This window comes from Phyllostomus hastatus, unplaced genomic scaffold, assembly GCF_019186645.2.
Source record: "Phyllostomus hastatus isolate PE091 unplaced genomic scaffold, TTU_PhHast_1.1 phas_scaffold_60, whole genome shotgun sequence".
In the NCBI taxonomy this organism is placed as follows: domain Eukaryota; kingdom Metazoa; phylum Chordata; class Mammalia; order Chiroptera; family Phyllostomidae; genus Phyllostomus; species Phyllostomus hastatus.
Genome location: NW_025334038.1, coordinates 4,447,943 through 4,453,014, shown reverse-complemented (window position 1 = coordinate 4,453,014; position 5,072 = coordinate 4,447,943). Strand labels below are relative to the sequence as shown.

At 38.5% G+C, this 5,072-nt stretch overlaps 1 pseudogene; it reads right to left on the bottom strand.

Annotated features, from left to right (window-relative positions):
- Positions 1-2,419: 2,419 nt before the first annotated feature.
- On the bottom strand, positions 2,420-3,238 carry LOC123810505 (annotated as a pseudogene).
- Positions 3,239-5,072: the final 1,834 nt, after the last annotated feature.

The window sequence follows — 5,072 nt, the reverse complement described above, 5'->3', positions numbered from 1 at the left end:
TAGTGTGTGAGGGAATAGAGTTAATCACTACCATAATAGAGTTCAGGAAACTATGAAGTGGGCTAAGACTTCGGAGAGGTGTTCTATAGTATTTACAGTTGTATGGAACAGCTATTATTTACAATAAAAATGGTGCAACAATCATATGACAGAATCTATGTGATCTGGATAACAAGAATAGGGAGAATAGGACCTTGAGTGGTGTGCTAATGGAACACAAGTGAAGTGAAGGACAGTATATTAGCAATACACTATGAAAGAGAGAACAGGGGAAACATGTTAAAAGCTACAATATAACCAGCCAAGCAAAAAAGACTAAACAGAAAGATGAAGAACACAAAAATACTATTAGGTGATATAAGAATAATGAAAAAAATAATAATACAAATATGTAATAACTTGCAGCTTCTCTGTAATAGCAAAATGAAATTTGTCTCACTGTCTCAACTGTTGGTATACCCGCTCTTTGGGTCCAACTCGGGTGTTTTCACAGTTCCAGGTTTTTTTGTCTCACTTGTGGGTATTTAAAAAAAAAAAGAAGAAGCAGAAGAGGGAAGGAAGAAGAGAAAAAATTGGGAAGAAAGGAAGAAGGAATACAACAAAGAAAGAAGGAGAGAGAGAAAAAGAAATTGAGATATGTAAAAGTAATAAAAATTAAAAAATAAAAAATTACTTAAAAAAAAAAAAGCCTCTTGCTCATTTCAAACTGGCCAAACCAGTTTTTCTGGTCTTGCTGGCTGCAGCAGGCTGAGTGGCTTTTTTCCCTTCCTGATCAGCACTCAGTCAGCCCCACTCTCCCCAGAGCTAGCCTGGTGCCTTTCCATGGGGCCTTGGGTTTGAGATCTAGGCCTTCCTCAGAGCATACTCTCCCTGGGTTGTGGGTGCGCAGTCAGGCTGCCTGTAGCCGCATGAGTTCAGGTGGGCACCCTTCCTAGTGCTATGGGGACGTGCAGGGCTTCCTGCACTACCCCAGGAGTGCTGCCCAGCTGGGTGGGGAGGAGGCTGGAGGGATTGTTGCAGAATTCCCTAAACAGTATCTCTTTTTTTTTTTTTTGAGAAATTTCTCCTGCTCAAGCCTGCCACTTTGTATAGCTGCCTGGCCTCTAAAACAGCCCAATTCTCTAACCAGACCAGAGACTATCAGAGTCAGGGCCCATCACTGCATGACTCTCAACTCTCCCCAACCTGCATCTATAGACTGTGGGTGCTCACAGCTCCTGTGTGTTTGCCACTTAGTCCTTATTCCCCTCTCTTGACTTCAAACAACCAGGTCTCTCCCGGTACTGCTCAAACCTTGTTTGGCCAGGGAGGGAGCAGTTGACCCAGCTCTCTCCCAAGAACGCTGTGGCAGACCCAATGGGTGCTGGGCCTGGGGCTGCAGCTGCCCTGGTCCCCGAGCTGGTCCCTGGGACCTTATTGTCCTGAAGCATTCTCCTTATAGTCTGTTTTTTCAATGTCTGCTATAATTTTTGGTCTCCTATTTTCATATATGCTGGGGTACTGTTGGCTGTTTGCTCTATTCCTCCATAGATCAGCTAGGTTTTCTCCTCTGTGTAGGAGGAAGTGGAATCTGCTCTCTCTCTCTCCTACTTTGCCACCATCTTCCTCCTCCTCTACTTTAGTAATATTTTAATCAACCAGGAGATAGAATAAAAATATATTTAAATATTCAAAATATACTTGTTATTTGTCTATACAACATCCATTCTTCTTTGCTTCCTTTCCAGGAGAACTTGATTGGCTTAGAAATGAGCTCAGTTAAATGCTACATTTCCCATGCTGCCATGCAGATTACTGGCAGACATGTGACCCAATTCTGAGAATGAAATGTAAGTAGCTGTTTCCTAGGAAAAATCCTTCAAAGTTGGTAGCATACATCATACATATTGTCTGCTCTTTTCTGTTCTTATCTTCCTGCCTGGAAAAGTAACATGGAACAGAAGTTATAGCACCATTTTCCCCCATTTCTTTATAAAGTGTTGGTTAAACTGTACACATTATTGTGAATTCCATGACTTTCTATTTTCTAGTTATGTTATCTTACCCTGAAGCCTTCCCCTCAATGAACACAATATGTTACCCCTTTGATCAAAGCTGCTGACTTAATGTGTCTTATTAAGTCACCAGTGGAGTAGGTTTTAAGTAAATAAATGAACCAAAGAGTGAAGAAACACCATCCTCCTCTGTCTCCTTCCAAGACACACTTACCTTCCTTTAAGACTTTAGTACTTAATTCATGCCTTATTTTTTATTTGAAATTTTAAGGTCAGTTTTATTAAGTTCATTGATGAAAGCTTTCAGAAGAACATTATCCTAAAAATTATTTTTCCTTAGGAAAAAAGAAAGGAAAATCAACACCCTCTCAGCATAGCCATAGATGCTGTGGCAATCAAGCCTCTCTGCAGACAGAGACGGTCCATCAATTGGTCAAGTCACTCTCTAGGTCAGCAGGATTGTAGTCTGGATCATCCTGTACATCCTCCAGCTCCAAGTCATCCATTTTCTGGAACAAAGACTCATCTACCTCCACACTGTTTCTAGCATCCTCCAAGAACTGGGTATCAGGTGTATCAAGGTTATGATCTGTTTCAAATAGCTGTTTCTCACTTCATTTACTTTTCCTGATTTTTTTCTTCTTTCATTCATTTCTTTTTATATTTTTTTACTTTTTTTATACAAATTATTTTATCGTGGTTCAATTACAGTTGTCTGTATTTTCCCTCCCCCTCCCCCACCCCATTTCTTTTTAATTTCTAAGAGTTCTGCATTAAACTTAGCTTTCCAATTTAAGAAATTCTCAATTGTAACAGGAGTGCCATGAAATAATTGCTCTTCAGCCTCTTCTTCTTTTTCTGGTTATTTATTTTCTTTTTCTCTTCTAGTTTTTATTCGATCCACTATTTCATTTAATTTTTCTTACACAGCTGTCACTAAAGTAAAGATCATCACTATACCAAGGTTCTCTCCTCCTGTAATGCTAATAATTTTAAAATACTGAGACATCATTATCTCCTAGATTTTCCTGGGAGGATATTTCATAAAGAGGGGCTTCATCTGGATATTTATGACTGTATGTAAACTTGAGGGTAGTCTGGACAGTTTCATCATTTTCTCCAGCCTCAGATGTCACAGTAATGGTGAGGCTGGGAGAATTTTATGATAATACTGTAAAGGGGTAGAGGTAGATGGACTCCAGAGCTTCCAGCTCTTTGCACTGCTCCTCACTGGAATCTGCCATCATGGCCCTCACTGCTGTCCATGGATTGCCCAGACACCCAGGCTGTGCGTTACAGCTGGGACCAATTCGTGCTTTATTTTTCTCACCAACTCTTGCTCACAACTTCCATGACATCATCACCCATAAATTCTTCCAACCGCTAGTCTCAATGCACCTTGAGTTCCCATGGGATGAACTAAACAATTCACAAGTTCTGTTCCTTCTTGCATCCCTATTTTCCTCTTCCACAAGTTTTTCATTGCATCTCACCAGAAAAATTACGACCCCATGGCACTACCACTAGATTTATCTTATCATCTGAACAATGTACATCGCCCAATTTAAAGACCAGCTTATTGAAAATAGTCTGTGGACTTTAGGTTTCTCCTTCACAATGTAGTCCCAACACTTTTTTCTCTTCTAACCTCTCACAGCCACTCTAGATTTCTCACTTCTTCTCAAATCTTCCTGGATTGTTCCCATTTCTTTGTGATTTCTTGTACTATTCTCTCTGCTGAGAGTTGTGCTTACATTCTCTCCAACCCACAGCCCTTCATTTCAGCCAATTAAAAATGTTCTCACTGTCCTAGGACCAGTCCCACTGCCACTTTCTCCCATGAAGCATTTTCTTGTGATTCAAGCAGAATTAATCCCTGGAACCTTTGTGACTACACAAACACTTTGCGATTATGTCTACTGTAGTGTTTATTAGGACAGTGAATGTTACCTGCCCGTGTTCACTCATTGAGGATATTCCATTTCTTTAATACTCACAGAATTAGCACATGGTGCCTAGCATGTAGTACAATACGTACTAAAAATTGTTAGATGAAATGAATTAAGATTCAAGGAGTTTTTCTTGACTGTGATTTAACTATAGTGAAATGTGGAAGTAGGCAAGGGCAATGCATATCTACTCCCTTAGGAACACTGCCTCATAATTATTTTAAAAAGTTTTCTATTTTATCAAAGAGCCTTAGAAACTGCTCCTTTTCAAAGCTCTACTGAAGTATTAGTTTTCTAATTAATTACTGCAGAGGGATAACTATTGCATAAATCAATTCTCACTTAGTTTGATCATGATCACTAATGAAATAAATTGGAGATCTGTAGCCCCAAAGAGAATGTTTTCAGATGAATAATATATTTTATTTGTCAGCAGTCCTCAGGCTCAATTTATAGTGAAATTAGCTGAAAGTGGATTGAAAATAATTGTCAGCTCATTGTCAGTCTGCATTTCTAAGGCCTTGAATAGATTGAATGATGAAAGGTAATTTTGTTTTTCTTCGTAATTACTTCTGAATAAAACCAGAACTTTTGAAAGAAAGCATGAGGCTACGCATTTTGAAAGTTTCAAAGAAAATGTAAAGTTTGGGTTGAGTACCAACAATTCTCAATATGTCAGATGCAACAGAATTAACATTTCTAGGTTCTTTACAGCCTGTTCCACTAAAACTGTCTACAATAGATAACATGATTTTAGACATGAGGTATGAAATATACAATTTTACGTGTTGACACTGAAGTTAGGATGAGGATCTGATTCAATTACTTTTATGGGAATTTCTGAAAGGGATTAAAATGCAAAATGCTCTTTTCTTTTTAAATTTTTAGAAAAGTTTTCAGTTATTTATATTAGTATCATGTGTACAGCATAGTGGTTAGACATTTATATAACCTACAAGGTGGTCCCCCAATAAGTCTAGTATCTACCTGACATCATACATGGTTATTATAATATTATTGACTATATTCCCTATGTTGTACTTCACATACCCATGGGCAGCAATGGTGAAGGAAGAAATCCAACTTAGTTAAAGACAAAAAACAACAAGCTCAGTTTTCTGTCATTTAT